The following is a 23290-nucleotide window of genomic DNA, read 5'->3' on the forward strand; positions in this document are numbered from 1 at the left end:
TATGCTTACACTGCAAAAGTATTTCTTGATAAGATTCATATATAATGAACAGAAGAGCAAAGCAGAAGCTTGATGATATATCTAATTCTTCTTTGATTGGATTCCAGGTACCCAGGCATTATTTCTGCAGTTGTTTAAGTTATTGTCTTAAAAAGGGGGCTGAATGTTTCTCGGCAGTCACTCTTCCCTGTTTTATACTATAGAATAAAAAATAATGAAATCAATAAAATCAGAGAAAGAGAGAGATTGGGAGTGTCTATAATGGCAAGATGAGGTGGAGGGGATGTGTGTGATTTGTTAGGCTAGGGAATGCGTTCTTGTGCAGCATTGAAAATGGCACTGGTAACTCGATTGTAGGTGTTTACTTCTTGTAAGCTGAGGTGCGAACATATCCCTGCATAGTTCTTTTGAAGCTTTCCTCAATTTTATTGGGTTAAGTTTCTAAGATGTTTGGCACCAAGTTATGTTTTTAACTTTAAAGAGGTAGTTGGAAGCAATTAATTATAATAATGAGTTTATTTATTTAGTGATAGCAGAAAGGCTATTCACTTACAGGTAAACAATATTAAAAAAAGAGAAACTAGTGTTATTTATTATTATAGGTTCATAGGTTCATAGGTAGGTACTAGGCTAAGCATCAGACATTCAGGTTTTTCTTCAGCACTATGTGTTGTTTATAAAAAAAATACTATTTTGAGTTAAATCAAGGTCACTCTTTACAGCAGGGTTATATAGGAGCCCCCCCCCCCCCATGTTGACCTTTATAATTTGATTTAGTTTTAGGTTCAGTCATTGAAAATATTCTCTCTCTCTCTCTCTCTATATATATATATGTATGTTTATATATATATATATATATATATATATATATATATATATATATATATATTTATATTTATATAGCTCTCTCTATATCTATATTTATCTATCTGTGTGTGTGTGTGTATACACACACACACACACACACACACACACACACACACACACACATATAGAGAGAGAGAGAAAGAGAGAGAGATATGTATATATATATATATATATATATATATATATATATATATATATATATATATTTAGATATGGATATATGGATTGTTAAGGATAGATATAATACATCTATCGATATACAGATAGCTCATAGGTTAACATGTTAGGGAACGTGTTATTTCAACTAAGTATAACAAAGTAACTTTTAGATAATGCTAGCAGTTATCCCTTTATTAATGAGAATCATTGACACCACCAGCTGGTGGTTTTAATAGTAGGGTTTTATTTCATTTTCTCAGTGAATTCTTCAAATTAAGGATATATTCTGACCACATCACTGATTATTTGTTTATCTTTTACAGGTTCTATAACCTTGCAATCACTAAAATCTTGATGGGCCAGAATAACATCTGAAACTGAAGACCTGTTTCATGAATTATGATTTGTGAGTAGCCAAGTCCCATCAGGGTCCAAGAGAGATTGAATGGCAGCCAAATTAGATTCCTCCCAGTTAGGGGAAGCGCTGGCCAAGAAGAACAGACACAGACCTTAGTAGATAGCTGAAATCTCAACAGAAGTGGAAGTCCAGCCAGTGGTTGTCATCTTAGCATCCATCCTAGATGAACCAGGTAATGGAGGTCCTCTTGGTGAATAGAATAGAAAGGGGAAGTTATGGTGAGTCAGGCACAAGAAGAGGTTCTACAAGAATTTTTGAATCTCTCTCAAATGCCAGCAATGGTAGCTCATTTGATTTAATTCTATCAAAAGAGTTTGGCTCCCCAGTTGTTTTAAGAAAAGTGTGAGCTTATAATGCTGCATGTGGCCATCCTCTCCTCATCTAATTCAGGGCAATCAGTGCATGAGGTTGACAGAAAATCAATAGATGCTGCAGGGGGTAATTCTGACTCTGAAAACAGAATACTGATTATGTTGTCAACAGTGTCCTCAGTAACCAATGCACCTGACTCTTCAATAGAAAATGACAGTCCCCCAGGGTCACACATAACAACTCGCATTCCTTAATCCATTAAATACAACTTCATTAAGGGATACATAGATTTATTTGATTTTGTATTTGCTGATGGTGCAAAAGTTACTGGAAGCTGAAAAATCAGGCTCCATGAATTTAATGGCTGTCTCGGCTCTGCTAAGTAAATTGTAAAAACAATAGGCAGACTCAGAAAAACAGGGACTCTTGGAAAGCAGGTTTCTTATTATTTATGGTTGTCCTTATTGAAAATTATCCTCAGTTGGCCTTGCCTTTGATTTCCTATTTACTGACCATTAGGGAAGCTCATCATGTCGGTGGGGTGGAGGGTAGTTGGGTTGGTTAAGTTATGATCAAAGGTTTAGGAAATTAAATGCAGTCAACAAGTCCTTAAGGCAGGATCAGTGCCATACCAATACCTGTTTAAGTGCCATGTTAGACAGACCTCCTTCCAACAGCCAAGATACCAATCTGGATTCTCTGAGCACTAAAACCTATTAGGCTTTCAACAGCAGGAAATGTTTTTTTGTCCACTTGCTGTTTCTGACACTCATGCTCGCACTGCAGAAAATCCCACCCAGCTTTTAACTGTTGGCAAAATATGAGTCAATCCAGACTGACACCAGAAAAACGCAAAAGTGATAAGCTCTAGTCATTGAAACAAATGGGGACCTTTAAGGAAAGAAGTTCCTTTTGAATCAACAGAGGTTTTCCTTCCCTGTGGGGAAAACTGCTGCAAGACAATGCATTCCCCATTTAAAGTACCTGTACTCACTTATGAACTTGAGATTTACTTCCAATCACAAGACAGCAATGATGTTAGTGTATGGGTTATCACAAGGTTGTTCTTAAAAATCCATTGCTCACTTCAATAATAAAATTGTCATGAACTTGAAATCTACTCTTGGGAAAGATAGCATAGTATTAACTATTCTTAATGAAGAATACAAACTAGAATGATGATTGGCGGGTTAGTACTTCACCCTAGGATCACCTGATGAACATACCCATTGGATGATTTCCAAAGAAAAAGAATGAATTTCACCTAATTCATCACCTCTCCTACCAAGTTTGGTTATCAGTCAAAGACTTTAGTTTGAAGGATGACAAAAGGGTAAAATACACCACCTGGATTATGCAGCAGTCGTTATTAGTATTGTTGGTGAGCCTTGGTTGGGAAAGCTTGATATTAAATTGCCTTTTCATAAGTTGCCAATTCTAGAACAAGACTGGCCTAGACTCAGCTTGTCTTTCCAATGTTATTTACAATTTGATAGGCCATGCCAATGGAATGTTCCACTGCCTGTGCTATTTTGAGTCATCTAGCATAGCCTTACACTGGTGCTAGCAACAAAGGGCCATGAACCAAGTTGCAGTTCATTACCTTAATTACTTCCTCATCATTGAGGATAGTGAGTAAGATGTCAAAGTGGGCATGGAAAATGTTATTGTCCTATATGATCACCTCAGGGTCCCACTGGCTAAGTTTAAGATGGAAGGTCTGAGCTGTTGCATTACATTTCTAGGTCTTGACATCAGTGTTGTTAGACAAATGTTCAGACTGGCCAATGACAAGATGCAATGCTTGAAGTTAGCCTTCATTGAATTTCTGGTGGGTTCCAAGGCCAGAGTGAGTCAGAACATATTACTTATGGACTTACTTAACTTTGCCTGCAGAGCAATCCTCCCAAGTAGGACATTCACAAGCTCCTTGACTAATCTCTTAAAATGAGGGCAAAATAAACATCACTGGGAGCAAATCCTGAACAGAGTAAAAGGCAGTGTTTCTGGAAAACATTCTCTGGTCATTTCAATGGGGTCAGATTGTGGCAATCTGACTGAGTTTCCTTAGATTCCCTACAGCTTTCCATAAATGTTGTGGTTAGTATAGGTACTGGTGGTTACTTCAGGGTTTTTAGTTGAATGGCTGTATTCTTGGCCTGAGCTAGTCAAGAAAATCATCACATTTTTGGAAATCCTCCCTATTTGGGATGCAGTTTAAATTTGGCAAGATCAGTTTATAGACAAGAAACTTGTATTTCATTCTGATAATCAAGCCATTGCTGAAATCTTCCTAAGTAGATCCTCCCAATCAAAGTCCAGTCTGTTTTGGGTTTACTTGTATTACTCAGTTTAGAAAACAATGTAACTTTATCTGCTAAATATGAACCTGGTGTCCATAATACTATAGCTGACAGCTTATTCCATCTCCAGATTTCCAGGTTTCAATCACCGGCTCGTGAGGCTTGGTGCTTTCCCACATCAGTCCTTCCACAAATATGGCTTCTTGAAGAAGAATGATGTTGACTTTACTGGGCAATTCATGGACTACAAACACCAGAGATCTTATGGTTTTGCCATATCAAAATTTAAAACATTTTATTCAAATTGACCAGTTAAAGATAGGCAGTGGTCACTGGATTCCACAATTTTGCTATGTTTTGCATGGAAGTATCCTAAAGGACTCCCCACAGCTCCCTACATATACAAGTTGCAGCACTTGGCTGGTTAGCAAGATGCTTAGACCTGCCCAATTTGGCTCCTTACTGGGTTATCAATGGATTTTGATAAGGATGGAGCCACATGAATGCTGACTACATAGATTCAAGCAAACCCACAGGGGCTTAATTACCACCAGTTGTAATAAAAGGGTAATAAAGTCAGTTACGGATTCCCATTCTCTAGTATTACTGGCAAAATGATTTACCTGGCTGTATGCTAAGGCCTTCAGAATTACTGAATTACTGCAGTCACTATGATGAGCTGATGTAGTAACAAGTTTGTATGTGCTAGTTTGGTTAAGAAAATCCAAAATGAACAAACTGGAAGTGCCCATCAAATTTCTTTAAGGAAATCAGAAATCTTGGATTTTTATCCAGTTCATTGGGCCATGGCAACACAGAAAACTTTAGGTGAAGATTTGCCTCAGGATTTGGTATTCTGGCAAACAAATGGTCAGCTTTTTTCACCCTGAGATGTGAACTCATGCCGAAAAAGGCTTTGGTTTGCCAGGGCTTTGCTCATAAAGGGCTATAGTTCTCCCTCCTTTAGAATAATGAGAGTGTCCTGTTTAGTCAGGGATGGACAGTTTGGAAGATGGTAATCAAATGACTTTCTCATTTACATTAGATGATTGTATTTATATTTTTCTTTTTAAGTTCATTCCTACTCCTGATCATAGGCCACTCCTTCATCTGCAGAGCAGTTTCCAGACCATTCATCAGACCTAATGGCATGAATTTCCGCCTCAGTCCTGGTCAGTGGACAGTAGCATGGCTAGGCTACCTAGGTTAAATATGGCTTCAGTTGTTGCAGTCTATTGAAAATGTACTTACCTTCAATAGGGTACATGATGGATTAAGAATTCATTTGGGTGGCAACGATCTATGTTGCATACCAAAACAGATTCTTCTCGGTAAAATCTGGGCTGACTCAGCCATTTTATGACAAAAGTTCCCATTTAAACATGTAGGAAGGTCATCCATCTTACCAAGATTAATAAGGAGCGGTGCCTGCAAAACTACAGTAATTGAAATTATTCAATGATTTTTGAAGCGTACAATAGCCAGTGTAGCTAAGAAGATTGATTTCCTGAAACTGATCACCCTGATTTGGGGAAACTGGATCCAGATTTCTATCATACTAATAACATTTGCCTGAATGACTTGGGCAGGGAGTTGTTTAATTTGTAGTTAGCTTTTAATTGTTCAGGATATATTGATTAAAAAGAAAAAGTCAGTAATTTACACAGTTAAGTACTCATGATACACTCTGGTTCAGGAAAGGGAGGGGAACAGCATGCAGAACATGCTGGTGGGTGACTGCCATTTGCAGCCTCCCCCCTTTCATCCCCCTTGCTTTACTGAGTCACTGATAGCTGTTATATTTCCTCAGGGAGTGAACAATCTGGGCAGATAAAGTCATGATTCATTGTGGCACTGAGAGGGCACTGCATACTCCACCTAGTTGTTGGGAGGAGCTGGTCAGAACATGGGGCAAGACGCCAACCAACAATTAATGGAAACAGTTAATTTTGGTGTGAAACATAAAGTTTGCAGTTTAGTATTTGAATGTCATTTGTAACAATTGGTTTTATAAACATATGTATTTGATTCTTCAATTCATGGCCACAATGCATATGCTTGTACTTAGTCATTGTGTGTGTAAGGCAGGTCTCTTTGTTGACAATACAGCATTTGCCTAAGCAACCACTGTTGTCTATGAGACCAGACTAATGTCAGTGGGGGAGGCACTAGTTTGCCTTATCCTCCAACATCAAGTGGTAAGCATTTCTCACAGGTGACTGGTTTTCAGCTGGTCCCCCTTCCTTCCTTCCTTGAAAGCTATTTTTAATTACGTATTTTACTTCTTCAGAATCAAGACTGGGTGAGTGCCTTTTGCGGCCTCTTCCCCCACTTTTATCTCCTCTTGCTTTTTTGAGTCGCAGGTAGTTGTTTTATTCCCCAAAGTGGTGGACAATCTGGACAAGTAACATCAGTATTCATGGTGGAGCTGAGGAGTCACTGTGTACACCACTCACTTGTTTGGAGGAGCTGTCCAAAATAAGTGATGGATGCCAGCAGGGTATTAATAGGAACACTTCATTTTGGTGTTAAACATACAACTTTCAGTTTGGTATTTGAATGTTATTTGTTACAAACAATTGAGTTTTGAGGGGCTATTAAAGCTTGTTGTACTGATTTACGTATTTTGGGTCTGAAATATCAAGAAGACATGGCAGCACTACGGAAGAAGCTTTCTTACTGTACATACTTTGGTCAGGCTATTAATACCTGGCAGACATGTTGATGATGAAAGTCCTTGAACTGTTAGTAGGATTATTCTTTTACCAAGGCAATGGATATATCCAAGGAACTAATAGATTGAAAACATATCCCTAAGACTTGACTCAGTTGTTAGGGATTTGGGAACTTATGTAAGCAGTGACATAACTTTTGACCAATATGAGTCCATTGTTCTAAGACAGTTCTTCTGTATTGTACAATTTATAAACAAAGGGATCATGTCTAGACCTAGGGGTAGTAATAAAAAGCTCAGAGCAGGAAAAATAACCAATTAAAAAAAAAACTGCTCAGTTGTCAGAAAGCAGTGAATGCACAGATGAACCAAAAAGAAAAATAATATTTGAACACCAGTAAGACACAAATATGAATAATGCACTTTACAGACATTCCCTTAAATATCTTAGGCTTAAGGGATTCACTTCTGGAATTTTGGATCTGATTTGTAGGGATCCACATGGCGGCCAGCAGAATTCTAGATTGGAGTACAGAGAAACTTTCTGGCAGTTTAGACTGGATGTCACTACTCCCCTTGTAATAAATTATTCCTATCCATTGTTTCCCTTACTAAAGCTTAGGGCTACCAAACCTTGGTGAACATTGTTTTGTTGAGTATTTCAGTGGATGCTTATGTGCTTTTAAGACACATTTTTATAACATTTTCTCTTTAAAAAATAATGATTTTAAATGCATTTTTAACATTTGATATACTTTGTATGTTGGTTATGCAACAATTTGTTTTTTAGCTGGCTGAACATGCGATAAGTGGTGTTAGTATTAATCAACATTTTTATTTCATTGGTCCCTTGTGGCACACATGATGATTTTGGTTATAATTTAAAACCCGACTTGGTCTACATTGTCCTTCTTCTGTTGAAGTTCTGTCATTAAATAAGGAAGGAGGAAATTGCTCAACTCAATGAATATTTTTGTTATGTGTTTCATAACTTATTAAAAATTTTCCTGGATTCCAGATCTAGGGATGTGATTGTCTCCCCCTTTACTCTGCAGTCATTAGGCCAGTCATTGAGTATAATGCCCCCTTTGGCATGTATCTGCACATGCACCAACTGGAATACTCATAATGATACCTTACTAAAAGGATGTAAGGCCTTAACAATATGTCCTACCTGGATTGAATCAAAGTTCTGTCACTATACTTAGTATTGTACAGACTGCTAATAGGCGACATGTGTCTGGCATACAAGGCATTCTCTTACCCAATAGTGATGAATTTACTACACATCAGTAAGTCAAATGGCACCAGAAATTCTAAGTCCAGAGATCTATACCTCTTCTGCAATGTCAACAGAATGGTTTGGATATATATATATATATATATATATATATATATATATATATATATATATATATATGTATGTAAATGTATTTATTGCAGAGGATACCAGTGTTCTAGAATAGATTTATTCATCTAAAACCAAGCTCATCCATGTCCATATTCAAATAAGACTTGGATCTATGGATGGACGATAGAAAATTTACCACAGGATTGCCCCCTGTACTATAGTGGTCAGATGCAGCTTGTAAATGCTTTATCCCATGCATGGGTACCCTCAAATTATTTATGGTGTGAGCCCAGTTATTCTCACTAGGGGTAATATATAATTATTGACCATGTGATGGTGAAGTCCAATCTAACAGCAAATGGGATAGGATAATTGAAGCAACAAACGGGAAATTGGCTAGACTTAAAATGGCATGCAAAGCCAGCTTGCATAGTACTTAGCTATAAACCTGTGAATGTATGACAAAATATTCACTTCATTAACATGCCTATCTGTGTGTTAGGAAAAGGGCAGACATTATACAATTGCATTACCAAAACAATAAATACACTCTATAGTCCAGCAAAAAAGTAGTTGCATACTCCGTGGATAATAAGTTACTCCGTGGATAATAAGTTATTATGTACTTATTAGGCTATTGATCTATAAGGATTTTAAGAAGACTAGCCTTAAATTCCAATGGTAGTTTTTAGTCCTTATATTTTGCATGCAAGCAACTCAGGTGTGAGCAGAACAAGGAAATGCTATGATAAATTTACTTGTTGTCCCTATCCATAAAGGACATGGGTGCTAAGCTAGGGGTGAATTTGCAGTTTCCCATCCATTCATCCAAATTACATTTGAATAGAGTAAGAGAAATACTTTGTTTCATGTGGAGTGGAATATGTTCCACAGAAGAGGCATTCTCTGTTATACATATCTCTTCTCCCCAAACTGTTCTGTTTATTTTTCAAAAAAAAAATTGAGATCCCTTGAGTGGGTGTTTATACTACCATTGAATTTGCCAGATGTGTAATAAGCTTGACAGGATAGGGTCAGTTGAGACTCTGTATGAGAGTCAGCAGTCACCTCTTAGTAACCTGTGTGGTACCGAGTAGATGGACAAGGCTTTGAGATAGTCTGTATGGTTTTGTGATTTAGACCCATGATTTTTTTAATGAGAAAGCATTGTAGTTGCTCCAGTTGTGACATGTATTTGAAGAGGTACATACTAAATGGGGTATTGCATTCAATACTAGATCCACCACTGTCAATTACAATTTAGTGCTATCAAGATTAAATGACCACAGTCCTCTTGTCATTAGTATGGGGACATCTGTACACAATATCAGATCTGAGCATCAGATTAGGCATGAAAGTAATGTCCCTGCCTGTTGACAAGCTAATGCCTACTACTTCACATGCAGTGCTCATCTTTGGCTGAAAGTTAGAGATTTTTTAACTATTGATGCTCAGCCTCTGATTATCTTGGAAGCCCAGAGTCATTAAGTGAGTTTGTGTAAAGTGGTCAAGAAAATGCCAGACATGTGGCCTGTACTACTGTCTTTCCTCTTGTTATATCAGACACATTTATCTACACTTCAAAGCAGAGAGTCTAAAGCACAAAATAAAGGGGGCATTATATTCAGTTTTCTTTAGTACACCACACAGCATCTACAGAAAGTGAAAGTGTAAATGCTGTGAGAGATAGTCAGCTGTTTATCCTGCAAGTGTATGTCTGCAGTGGGATACTGACTCTAGCACCATCTAAATAATAAATGCAAAATATATGCACCAATAATTCAAGGAGAGAAAATTAAGATAATATCCTCGCACACAGTAAAATTCAAGGTGGACTTACTGCTGAAATTTATTTGATGAAAATGATTATGCCTTTGCTGGTACAGTATTTCAAAAATGTTCTAAAAAATCTTAAATTATTTTCAGTCCTTCAGAAAATGAAGAATCTCCTGTTAATGACCATGCAGTGTAGAATATTTATAGTTTTCTGGGTATGGCCTACAGAATTGCTTTCCCTTCATCAGAGTGCCTCTTGTATAAATAGAGACCTAAGTAATCAGGGAGCTTTAAAGGATCAAAGACACTATGATCAGTCCTCAAACGAAAAAGTATTAGGGGATTCAGGTTTCTCAGGTGGAGGTGTAGAGACAAGAGGGGCTGACAACAGCACAAAATGCTGGGAGTTTGGGGTTTGAGTCCCAGACAAAGGCCAACACTTTCAGCCATCCTTAATCTCCTACGTCACTGCAATATAAATGGCTTCATACTCAAACAAAAGACTTGAATCTCCATCAACAGATAGGACACACTTGAGGGGCAGATTTATTACTCAACCCTTTCTCCATCTCTAGAATAACCCAGACAGAGTAACACCCTTGCTTCTTTTAAAGCAAATCTTCTTAATTAGATGGGTACCCATAAATTCATCCTGAGGCTGATTTGTTTTGCCATCATGAGGATAGGAGGTACCTTTAAAGGTGGATATTGACAAGGTGACGATGGTCTATGGACTGACTCTGCCTTGTGAAATATATGAATCTATGGACATATGAGATAGCCACGGTATGACTGTTAGTATGATAAAGAAGTAAATCATTAACCTCACTGTCTATCGCAAAAAGCATTAATAATAGATACCGTACCAATTGCATCTTTTTTAAACTTGCATTTTATTTAATCATAATAACAGGAACAATGACAGTTAATAATTATTCAGAGAAAAGAAAAAGAAATAACATGAAGCCAAACAACCCAACACACACATAAACTATATGCAATATATACAATACTCAGCATATACTGGTACCTTGGAAAAAATTACATTATATGCATAAATATTAATTTAACATTGCAACCAGTGAAACACAAAGCAAAGACCGGCAAGCAGGAGACAAGGATCCAACAACAATAGCGTACTACAGTTTAATGTCCGCTTTCGTCACAAGACTTCCTCAGAATACAAAAACAGTTAAACTAAACAACATTTAAATAGATAAAATGATGATGCGTACACAATTAACAAGTAATTAAAATTAATTGAATAATTTAACATTACAAAACTTGCTACCAATTTTAAATAAAAAAAGCTGTAGTGTCACAATCCTTATTAACATACAGTTTTCTGTGCTTTAAAAAACACTTGATATTAATGGCATCATTTAAACCAGGAAATCTATCTGAGTTTAAAAGAATTTGCCAAATGGTCTCACGCTGCTCTAAATAATTTTTATAATCACCTCCTCTCATGTCTGAATGTACAACTTCTAAAACAGAAAATAAAATTTTTTTGAAAAGAGAACAAGTGATAGAATGTTTAAAAAGGGCGTTGGTGTCATCCTTTCATCGTATACTGTAAAGGTGCTCTCTAATCCTAGTCTTAAGGCACCTAGTTGTCATGCCGACATAAAAGGCAGGACAACTGGAACACAAACTGATGTAAACTACCCCCTTTGTGTTACAATCAATATACCCAGGAACCCTCATGGTTTTGTCAATTGTTTCTATCCTAATATAAGGTCCCTCAGAAATAAATCTGCACATGTTGCACTGATGGCAACAGTGCATACCAATTTTATCAGTGTTTGGTGTCATACTATTCCTATTGTGAAATTCTAAAGCTTTCTTGAAATTGCTGTTGTTCCTAAAAACAAAAGAAGGTTGGTTCCCCAAAATTTTTTGTATATCAGAGTTACCTTTTATGATCCTCCAGTTGTTAACTACAACTTGTTTGATACGACCACCATCGGAACTCATGTCTAAAGAACAAATAGTGTTCCTATTGATATTATTCACAGAAGAAGTGCAATTAACTGCAGTAGCCAAAGGCACAGGGCTGTCAAGTAAAGCTTTGAAAGAAGTAGAACGTCTACCCAAAATTTCTTCACTAGACTGAGTCAACTCAGATTTCTTGTATCCCCTCTCAATGAACAAAGAAATAATGAGCTCAAATTCACTAATGAGATCACTATCTTTAGACGTCATGAGACTAGCCCTTATAAATTGTCCCCGAGGGATGTTTTTGATATTATGTCTGGGATGATTACTAAGGTGGTGTAAATACCCATTGGTAAAAGTTTCTTTACGAAAAATTTGACTATGAAATCTAACCTCAATCTCATCCCAATATAAAAAAAACATCAAGAAAGTTAACTTGCAGACCAACACAGCTCTTGGTAAACTTTAAATAATCAGAAAATGAATTAATTTCTAAGATAAAGGTGTCAACAATGCTAGAATCACCCTCAATAACAAAAAATAAATCATCAACAAAACGACAAAAAAAGGTAATATTATATTTTCTGGTTAAAAGTGGTATAAACTCAAACTCCCACCAGGCCATAACGAGATTTGCGTATGCTGGTGTAGCAGGGGACCCCATGGCCACACCCCTCTTTTGTTTATAATAAGTTTGTCCAAACAGAAAAAAATTATTTTCCAAAATAATTTCCAAAAGGTGACTAATGGTAGAGATAACATTGTTGGTCAATCCTGTGTTCTTTTTAAGTTAGAAACTACACACAGCCTCCACACCTTTGTCATGAGGGATGCAGGTGTATAAAGAGACCACATCAATGGTAAAGATGATGTGTCTAAGAGGATCAAAATTCCCACCTTGTAGGAATAACCCAAATTTATTCAAAAAATGCCATGAGTCTTTAATGAAAGAAGTTTCATTAGTAAGAATGGGCCCCAATACTGCATCAATGACAAGTGAAATACCCTCTGTGATTGAGTGTGGTGAAGAAACAATGGGTCTGAGGGGAGGATTAGTTAAACACTTATGTGTTTTGGGTATACCAAAAATAACTCCTATACAAGGTTCTTGCACTGTACAAAAATCATACACATCAAAAGTGATGTCACCAGTCATGAGAAGTCCGTATAAATCAGAATGAATAAAGCGTTGTCTACGCAGTATTTCAAAATAACTGATGTCTTCATACTCTTCTAAATTACTCAAAATATCCATCATTTTATTGTTATAAACATCCTGCCCCATTATGACAATGTTACCCCCCTTATCACTTTTCATGAACCTGAAATGTTTACAGAGGGATTTAAGATTGTTAAATGCCAACTTCTCGTCATGATTTAAGTTGTTTGGGGTATGACACTTAGTTCTCAAAACTTGAGTGATATCTTGAATACATTGTTCCTCAAACACCCTGATAGTGTGGTGTAAATTTGGGGTGTAATTAGATGGTTTTATTAGGGCCTTTCTTTCATCTGAAAAGGTATTCATCAAATAAAATAAATTTAATTTCCTTGTGAATTTTTTTTAATTACTTGTTAATTGTGTACGCATCATCATTTTATCTATTTAAATGTTGTTTAGTTTAACTGTTTTTGTATTCTGAGGAAGTCTTGTGACGAAAGCGGACATTAAACTGTAGTACGCTATTGTTGTTGGATCCTTGTCTCCTGCTTGCCAGTCTTTGCTTTGTGTTTCACTGGTTGCATTTCGCATTTGGTTTTTCTATTATTGGTTTTTTGGAGCTATGACTGAAGCGGGTGATGATCCGTTGTTAAATTTGTCAGTTCATCCAACACCGACTTCAGAAACAGCCACTGTGAATAATTTGTTAGTGGCTACTTTGGTAGATATTCAGAACTCTCTTAAATTTTTGGTCTCAAAAGCTAATGAGCAGGAACGTACCAGCGTGAGGTCCACAAGTGCGAACGCTGTGAATGTTTCGAGTCCCAATGCATCCTTCCAGGAGTTGGACACTGTCATGGAACTGGATGATCATCGCAAAAGGGATTATTGTCAAGCAAAGATGTCTTCTTCGCGAATAAACATGCCGGCAATTTAGTTGGCTGTAAAACTGTGGAATTCTTTTTGGACCAAGTTGTGAATCCTTTCGGTAAATCAGGTAAACCATGTCAGTTGTTTAATTCTGCAGAGGTTAACAACAAGCGTAGTCTACTGTTAAGACTGTTAAAGAGATACCGCTCATTGGATCTTGAGAATTGTTATTTTCAGCGTTGCATTGAGTTAAATATTGTCCCTAAGGGACTTAGATTTTTCAAATGCCCCAATGGCGTAACTGTTAACCAACCTTTTTTCAAATCTTTGGTAACCTTTTTTAACAATGCTGGTGTTAATTTTTTGAAACTGCTCATCGACAACAATTTTATTAAGATGAGCGAACTAAAGGAGGAAATTGTGCGTATTGAATCTGACTTAAAACATTTGTTATATCAAACTGATATCATGGAATTCTTTAACGCCGAGTATGAGGAAGTTGAACAGCATTCAGCTGAAGTAACTAGTCGCAAGCAATTGAAATTAGCCCGCGATGTTTCTTCTTACGAAAACAATAATGCTTATACTAATTTTGCAAACAAGGGGAACGTACCTTTTAACAAAGGGAGCAATTCTTATGGGCATTCTACCAGAAGTTGGGGCAAAAGGACTTACAATGCAGTTGTTTCTGGAACTGATAACCTAGGGCAACCGATTATTGACAATCAGACTGGCAAACAAGTTACAGCTAAGGCTGTCACTACGTTGGTTGACGGCAACAGCAGTGAGAGTTCTTTGGTTGTTAGTAATGTTGTGGGTGACGTTCCTCTCAATACTAACCACACTGTTACTGAAAGCATTGCTGATAATTTAGACACTGACAATTCAGTGAAAGTTAAAGCCAAAGCAGGGGCTATTTCCTCTTCTACAACTTCTTCATCGTCTTCTTCTTTTTTCAACAAGAAGTTATCTTGCAACAACAACAGGAAAACTGTTCTAACCAGAAGTCGGACTTTTCTGGGATCGAACTCATCTGGGGACGAGACTTAGATAGGTTATTGGATGAATTTAGTATTATCAATTTAACTGACCATTGTTTTTCCGAAAGTGAATTAAGTGTTTTAAAATATGGACTGAATTTTGTGCCCAGTTCTAGGGCTAATTTCAGTAAAACCATTATTGACATAAAAAAATTCACAAGGAAATTACATTTATTTTATTTGATGAATACCTTTTCAGATGAAAGAAAGGCCCTAATAAAACCATCTAATTACACCCCAAATTTACACCACACTATCAGGGTGTTTGAGGAACAATGTATTCAAGATATCACTCAAGTTTTGAGAACTAAGTGTCATACCCCAAACAACTTAAATCATGACGAGAAGTTGGCATTTAACAATCTTAAATCCCTCTGTAAACATTTCAGGTTCATGAAAAGTGATAAGGGGGGTAACATTGTCATAATGGGGCAGGATGTTTATAACAATAAAATGATGGATATTTTGAGTAATTTAGAAGAGTATGAAGACATCAGTTATTTTGAAATGCTGCGTAGACAATGATTTATTCATTCTGATTTATACGGACTTCTCATGACTGGTGACATCACTTTTGATGTGTATGATTTTTGTACAGTGCAAGAACCTTGTATAGGAGTTATTTTTGGTATACCCAAAACACATAAGTGTTTAACTAATCCTCCCCTCAGACCCATTGTTTCTTCACCACACTCAATCACAGAGGGTATTTCACTTGTCATTGATGCAGTATTGGGGCCCATTCTTACTAATGAAACTTCTTTCATTAAAGACTCATGGCATTTTTTGAATAAATTTGGGTTATTCCTACAAGGTGGGAATTTTGATCCTCTTAGACACATCATCTTTACCATTGATGTGGTCTCTTTATACACCTGCATCCCTCATGACAAAGGTGTGGAGGCTGTGTGTAGTTTTTTACTTAAAAAGAACACAGGATTGACCAACAATGCTATCTCTACCATTAGTCACCTTTTGGAAATTATTTTGGAAAATAATTTTTTTCTGTTTGGACAAACTTACTATAAACAAAAGAGGGGTGTGGCCATGGGGTCCCCTGCTGCACCAGCATACGCAAATCTCGTTATGGCCTGGTGGGAGTTTGAGTTTATACCACTTTTAACCAGAAAATATAATATTACCTTTTTTTTGTCGTTTTGTTGATGATTTATTTTTTGTTATTGAGGGTGATTCTAGCATTGTTGACACCTTTATCTTAGAAATTAATTCATTTTCTGATTATTTAAAGTTTACCAAGAGCTGTGTTGGTCTGCAAGTTAACTTTCTTGATGTTTTTTTATATTGGGATGAGATTGAGGTTAGATTTCATAGTCAAATTTTTCGTAAAGAAACTTTTACCAATGGGTATTTACACCACCTTAGTAATCATCCCAGACATATTATCAAAAACAACCCTCGGGGACAATTTATAAGGGCTAGTCACATGACGTTTAAAGATAGTGATCTCATTAGTGAATTTGAGCTCATTATTTCTTTGTTCATTGAGAGGGGATACAAGAAATCTGAGTTGACTCAGTCTAGTGAAGAAATTTTGGGTAGACGTTCTACTTCTTTCAAAGCTTTACTTGACAGCCCTGTGCCTTTGGCTACTGCAGTTAATTGCACTTCTTCTGTGAATAATATCAATAGGAACACTATTTGTTCTTTAGACATGAGTTCGGATGGTGGTCATATCAAACAAGTTGTAGTTAACAACTGGAGGATCATAAAAGGTAACTATGATATACAAAAAATTTTGGGGAACCAACCTTCTTTTGTTTTTAGGAACAACAGCAATTTCAAGAAAGCTTTAGAATTTCACAATAGGAATAGTATGACACCAAACACTGATAAAATTGGTATGCACTGTTGCCATCAGTGCAACATGTGCAGATTTATTTCTGAGGGACCTTATATTAGGATAGAAACAATTGACAAGACCATGAGGGTTCCTGGGTATATTGATTGTAACACAAAGGGGGTAGTTTACATCAGTTTGTGTTCCAGTTGTCCTGCCTTTTATGTCAGCATGACAACTAGGTGCCTTAAGACTAGGATTAGAGAGCACCTTTACAGTATACGATGAAAGGATGACACCAACGCCCTTTTTAAACATTCTATCACTTGTTCTCGTTTCAAAAAATTTTTATTTTCTGTTTTAGAAGTTGTACATTCAGACATGAGAGGAGGTGATTATAAAAATTATTTAGAGCATCGTGAGACCATTTGGCAAATTCGTTTAAACTCAGATAGATTTCCTGGTTTAAACTATGCCATTAATATCAAGTGTTTTTTTAAAGCACAGAAAACTGTATGTTAATAAGGATTGTGACACTACAGCTTTTTTTATTTAAAATTGGTAGCAAGTTTTGTAATGTTAAATTATTCAATTAATTTTAATTACTTGTTAATTGTGTATGCATCATCATTTTATCTATTTAAATGTTGTTTAGTTTAACTGTTTTTGTATTCTGAGGAAGTCTTGTGATGAAAGCGGACATTAAACTGTAGTACGCTATTGTTGTTGGATCCTTGTCTCCTGCTTGCCGGTCTTTGCTTTGTGTTTCACTGGTTGCATTTCGCATTTGGTTTTTCTATTATTAATTTAACATTTCTGAAGAAAGTATCCTACCCAAAAGGCAAATCTGTTGCATATACAAGAGGTCTAAATGAATAAATAATCCTTCCCTCAGGTACTCCCCCAAATATTTAATTTCTATAGGGAGTTAACTTCTCTCGATTTCCATTCACTTGCACACAGTTTATATAGAAGCGAGGATCCTTTCCATTTTGTAAATTTGACTAGTGCATTTGTCACTGTTATGTATAACTACAAATAGCCATGTCTTTTAATTATTCTGGAGTTCAGTTCCAATGATGCACTTTAACAGTCCAAAAAGGTCGACACTATAACCTTTTACTTTCTGGCATCCCCAAAACATACAAATACTATCACCTTTTATAGTACCACATTACTAACACGTCACGTTCTCTTGCCATTCTAAAGAGTCTAGCTGAAGACAGGTACCTCCTTGAAAGGAACTGCATTTGTTGATGCCTAAATTTAGGCCACTGGTTCAACATTGAGGGGGCGTTACATGCTAACTGTCACTCTGCTATCATAATAAACACCTCTTCCTGTTTTTTTTGCATCAAATGAGCATATGTCTGCTGTTTGTCTGAGCCTTTAGTTTCCTAATGTCTCTATAAATCATGCCAACCCTTTCTTTCTTTCTTAATTAGAGACCACTTCCTTTGTGACCATATATTGGTCCCTCTTTTGGATTCTTTTGCCTGATCCTACCAGATATTTTGTTGCTGCTGATATGTAAAACAGTTCTGATCCCTCACTGAAAATAATAACTCTAACATAGGAGTAAACAGCATCTGTTCCCATTCCCTAATTTCTTTTGTCTGCCAAAATTTCCTTGTTTGTTCTCCTACATGTTCAAGAACCACAGCATGGGGCCAAATGCTATTCATCAGGCCTCTGCCCCACCTGTATCCTCCCCAAAGTTCTTCATATCGATAACTGCTGCAGTATCCTTAGCTATATGGGTTATATCCTGCCAAGGATATAACAGCTGGACAGCTTCCAAGGATTCAGGGCAAGTTCTACAAACCCAAACTGTCTAGCAGCTTCAACTGAGTTGACTAAAAGTTTGGATGCAAAGCCCTTCAGAGCTTTATTGCTGATGAAGGTTATGCTCCTCTGAGGCTTTTGAGAATTGCCAGTTGTCTTGTGCTTTCCTTAGCCAGGCAAATACGTACACAAGAGAAGAAACTTACATTTTCTTAGTTTTTACTGATGTTTTATTACTTTCTTCTTCTTCAGGAAAGGTATTTTTATATCTGGGAGTGCTGTGTTTCAATGGATTGTTTCTGTTAGTTTAAAAGTAATGTTATCTAGCTGGTACAATTTCAACACAGAAAATATTTTGTTTATTTTAACATTATGGGGATGCCACAGTGTTTAAAAATGCTTCTTACTGTGTTTTTCTGTCAAAAAAAATATAATAACTTTTGTGGACTGGTAGTTTTACTGGCATTGTTGCTGATTTTCCCTAGGATAGATGCAACATTTTCAGCTTGACCATGGAACAGATTGTCATTCCCACAGTCAGTCCTTCCAGCCACAAAAAGAAAAAGTTAAGCAAACAGCCATTGCCACCATGGGAGGCTAGCAGTTTGCTTCATCTGCAGGTAGGTAACTCTGCTGTGGCCATTTGTTGTACCTCAGATCACTCAACTTTTACCCTGGATCCCTTGGTGTAGCACCTACAGTCACTGTGGACTGAGGGTTAGCCATGTCCTCTATGGCTGCTGGGGTCGGGTCTATATTACACTGTTGAAAGGGCTATTAATCGAACACCCTTTCATCGACATGTAAACACTGAACTACCAAAGCTTTGGGTTTATATTAGAGATCACCAAATGCTTAAAAAAGCAAATGTTCATTAATCGACCCTATGTAAGTAAAAGCTTATAATGTTGAAGTGTCAGAACAGCGATTTTTTTCCCTTGTTCCAACAAAAAATAAAAAAATAAAAAACAATTTCAAACATTGCCCCCCACACCTCCCTACTTAAATATACCAACTCCGAAACTGCACTACAGTGCCGAAAACAGCAAAGTACTGGTGGCCAAGTGAATTCTTTCCCAGGGAAAGAATTTGCTTAAAAGCCGCTTTGAATATTTTGCGTTTTCAGCCTTTTATGTTCGACCAAGACGCATTTGAAAGTATGTGTCTTCTGTCTTTTAATATAGACCCAAAGCTTTGAATGGCCACATAATCAAATTTTTTCCCAGGGGAAAAAATCGCTTGGCCAAAAAAAAAACAAAAAAAAAAAAACAAACTGCCACACCCCCCTAATTAAATGTACCAAATCTGACATCGCACTACAGTCGAGGAAAGGGCAAATTCCTAACGACGGCCAAGCGATTTTATTCCCCCTGGGAAAAAATTTGCTTATGTGGTCATTGGAAGTTTTGGTAGTTCAGTTGTTTATGTGTCAATGATAGGGCGTTCAATCAACAGCCCTTTCGACAATGTAAATGGAACCTTTTGAGGTCACCTCAGTAGACAAGGGAGAACCACTCTTATTGGTCCTGGGAGAGGGAATATGGAAGTTTTCCCTGTTGTGGCATATAATATGCCCATCCCTGAGGAAGCAGTAGCTGCCATCAGTAACATTGTTGGCCTCATTTTTACTGTAAAAAGAAACAGAAAACCATGCATGTATCTACTCCTCAAATTTCTTTGGAAAGGAGTAGTTTACTTTCAGGCGATTGATCCTTCTTGTAGAGTAGTTTCCAGTAAAACAAAGATAGATGCCTCCTTTTCTGAAGAGATTCTGAATCTGAAGAGGAAGATGCAGGGACAGATTCAGGGTTATTTCCTCAGATTTCTGATTCAGACTCAGAGAAGAGCTCACTTTCTGATGCTTCCTGTGGGGGTTTCTTTGACAGCATTGCTAGAATATGCCAGTGTTTTCAGTGAGAGAACACTGAGGTTTTTCAGTTCACCCATCATAAAATACTATGAGTTGTTATACAAGGATTTTCCATAACCTACAACTATTCCTCTTGTCCTATCTGCTTGTCCTATCTGCTTTTGAGGATGTGTGCCTTACAGCCTGCAATTTTCCTGATAGTCAACCAGCTGTCCCCAAAAATCAGATAGGATGTATAGTGTTCCTTAGTCTTTTTAATTTTTATACACTATTCCCAAACCTGTCCCAGCAGCTATAACTTTAGATGATTCCTCTGCTCTACTCTTTCTAATAACAAAAGGAAATTATTGATATGTATGGGGAAAAAGTATATATAGATATGTTTATATATATTTGTATATAGAGGTTTGCATCCCCTCCACAAAACCACATTGATCCATATCTATCAATTTCGGCATCACCTTTGTCATTATTTTAGCGATTATAGACATAAACACTATACGCATGGTTTAGGATTGAAATTGGCCTATATGATGCTGGATCTGATGGGTTTTTACCCTCTTTAGGTATTACAGGCACCATTGCTTTCTTCCAGGATGTTGGTGCTTATCCTCCTCTTAAATTACTGTTAAACAAAACCTTCCAGATCTTTATCATTTTTTCCTCCTAGCTTCCAAATATTCACAGCAATATAATCTATTCATGGGGATTTTCCTGTGGATTGGTTATAAATCACCATTTTTATCTCATTTCCTCCTATTCTAGCTGTTAGTAAGTGAGCCGCATCTACCTCTAACCTTGGCATTTTTAATTCTTCCATAAACATTTCCATTTGTACCTTTTCTTGATTTCCATATTTCTCTGCTTTATACAGACTTTCATAAAATTTCTGAAATATTTCTAGTACCTCTACAGGATCTCTTATCTTCCTTGTTATAGGCTCCCTAAGGTTGGTGACAACTCTTTCTACTTTCTGTTGCTGAGTTGTGCTAAAAGGTTTTGTGCTCTGGCATTATCAAAAAACAGTTGCTTAACAGCAATCTTTCTAAACTCATGCATATCATGGAAATAATCACTTATTTTCTGTTTAGCATTCTGCAATTACTCTTCTTCTTGTTCTGTGAGATTTCCCCTCATCTGCAATACTGTAACATCCATCAGTCCTTCTAAATAATTACTTCTTAATCATACCTTTCTTTATTTTACTTCTACCCTATTTTTAAATTCCACTTTAATTTTATCCCACTCCTTGGGTATATTTTCAGAAGAAATTTCTATCTTATCTAATAACTTCCAAATAATTTCCACTATCCATTCCTTAAATTCTTTTCTTTTCAACAGATAGGTGGGAAAGCACCAGTGTCTCATTTTTATTTAATTACCATGCATTTTTATTTTGGTTATTATTGGCTTGTGATCTGAAATAGTTATTGGATGAGTATTAGAACTTTCAGTCAAATGCACATGCTCCTGTGCAATGTATGTTCTGTCTAACCTAGGCCAGTTTTTGTATTTTGGGAAATAATATATAAATTCACTCCGGACTCCTACTACTGAACTCACATCTTCCATGCCAAATATTTTCAGAAATTTCTTCAAGAATCTGCCCTCCTTTGTTGTATTTCCCTTCAAGCTCCCCAGATATACCTTCACTGCAGTAAATCAAATTCCACTTCCCACCTATAAGTAATATAAACACATGCCAGTGCAATCCTTCTTCCTTGCCAGTAGCCCCTTAGTACTACAAATCTACCATTAATATTGCATTTATCCTCTTCTATCACTATTGGAACTTCTCTTGCAATTAATATAAGTACTCCTTTTTTTCTTTGTCCCATGTATTCTGCTGAATAATCATCCTACAAATCTTTCTTTGTCAAATTCGCATATTCAATTCTTTCCAATTGTACCTTCTGTAGCATAGCTATTTGCTCTCTACATTTTTAATATAGTTCACTATTTTAATATAGTTCACTACTCTTTCTTTTTTGTATATGTCCATGAAACCATTTACATTTAAAGATAATGTAGAAAGTGGCATTATGTAAAAAAGTTATTATTCCCACCTTTTTCATGTGACAGTGTTTTTGTTAAGTATCTAGTTGTTGTGTTACATGCATACACTGTTTGGCAGGTTGATCATTTATAAGTTGTTTCTTGTCATATCCGTTTGAGCCAATGTCACATCTTACAAAACTTTTTGTTTTATTGAAAGCCCTAAAACAAACAAACAAAAAATAAAGACCAGGTAATGCACCCTTAAAACCTATTAACGTAATACTAACACACAAAACTATGTAAATCTTCAAAGATTGAAGTCTTACCCTCCTAATAAGAACAATTGTCCCAAACTGACAGCCACACTCACAGACTTGGGTTAACTTAAAAGGAAGGCCATCCATGCTAAGACACATGGTACAGCCTGTGCTTCTACTAAGTGCTGCAAAAACAACAGCATAGCAGCAAAGGAACAAATCTAAAATAACATTTAACATATTGACAAAAAATCTTTTTGTATAAACGTATTTAACTTCAAATAAGCCCATGGTTAAATTAACATATGAAGGGGCAAAAGCTGCCCTCATAGCTGTTCCACATTTCTGATGATAAACCTGGCTATCAAACTCAAAATAATTATTCTTCGAACAAAAATGTACTAAATCTACAATATTTCCAGAGGGTATGAATATTGATTTTAATTGGCATGTATTACTTTAAATGCTTTTTAAGTGTTTTATGGTATCAGTTGATTACTTTATTGTTTGACTATTTAGTAGTGTATATAAAGTAAGTGTGTGATGTAAAGTAATTGTGTACTCCAAGAAGACAGTGTATGCCGAGACATCAGAGAGGAATACATTTTATTCACTGGATTGCTGATCTTTGTTCTTTGTTGTATTTGCTTCTCCTAAGTGCTGTCTGGTTTTTGTCTTATCTTTATTGCTCTCCCAGATTGAGCAAAACACT

Source organism: Protopterus annectens, chromosome 15.part0, assembly GCF_019279795.1.
Source record: "Protopterus annectens isolate FY-2018-M chromosome 15.part0, PAN1.0, whole genome shotgun sequence".
Classification (NCBI taxonomy): domain Eukaryota; kingdom Metazoa; phylum Chordata; order Ceratodontiformes; family Protopteridae; genus Protopterus; species Protopterus annectens.